Here is a 1,234-nt window from a genome sequence, read left to right on the forward strand (position 1 = left end):
AAGTAAACTTTGCTTTTTAAAACAACTTCTTCCTTCAATTAATTCTCCTTCATCTTCTACTTTAATATTTATTTCCTCTTCCCCTAACAGGTATCATAAACCTAAAATTTTAAATTTGAATGGCAAAAAAAGGGTATAATTATAACCCAGCATTCATTGTTCAGTTTGTATAGTTGCTTCAATGTCTTTAATATTTTCTGACAACTCTTCCTCTTATTCTCTTTCACTCCCAATAGTGTTATTCACTCTTTCATTTCAATTAATTTTCTCCTTTTTTTACCTGTTTTTCTAATATTTTAGTGAATTTCAAATTTTGAATTTAACTGCCATACATCATATGAATCACTCTTACTTATTTATAACCCCTTAATTTTATTATTCACTGTAGTTTTGTGGTTGCTCCTCCATTTTCTTATTTTTCAATTCGTTGTCGTGGTGGTGATGGAGGGCGTTGTAAACAGTAGCATATTTGGAACATTTAGAAGATTCTCCAGTAAGCTTCTTGGTACATTTCTCTCTCTCAAATTCATGATTTCTTTTTCGTTTTTGTAACTGGGTTTACGTCAAATCTTGAACTTTTTTGTTTTTGTTTTATTTTTCTTTTTGCCTCCTATTATACCGCAGCATGGTTGCAGTTGTTATGCTCGGTGAAGAGCATGGTAGTGGATACAGGGGAGGAGGCAATGGTGGTGGTGCTTGCTACAACTGCGGTGGGATGGGTCACATGGCCACAGACGAGAAGGCAGTTCATCTTTTCCTCTGCTACTAACTGCTTTTTCTACGACCTCATAGAGACTAACATTTTGTCTTCCTGGTATGATATTCCATTACCCCTTCTTTCCATCTAATTAAATTGTATTAAGATTAGATTTTGGAGAAGTGGTAGTTGAGTTTGTAGCGATTTTTGACTTAAAAGCTTTTATTTTCCAACTCTTCTATTTTTTTTCTGATTCCTAGTGCAGTGTTCAGAAAACTCACGACCAAGTCTAAAAACAAGCTTTGATTACTTTCAATTCCATAAATTTTCAATTTTGAGGTTTTTCATTTGAGGTTTTTCAATTTTTTGTTCCATATTCTAAAATTTTGTGATGTTAATTCGATTTTATTTTTTCACTTTAGTTGCATTTCGACTGCAATGTGAGGAATCCAACATGGGCATCGGTTATGTATAGAGTCTTCATATGCATCATTTGCTCCGCTGTTCGTAGCATCTTCAAAGTGCATATTAGCTTCC

Source organism: Arachis hypogaea, chromosome 2, assembly GCF_003086295.3.
Source record: "Arachis hypogaea cultivar Tifrunner chromosome 2, arahy.Tifrunner.gnm2.J5K5, whole genome shotgun sequence".
In the NCBI taxonomy this organism is placed as follows: domain Eukaryota; kingdom Viridiplantae; phylum Streptophyta; class Magnoliopsida; order Fabales; family Fabaceae; genus Arachis; species Arachis hypogaea.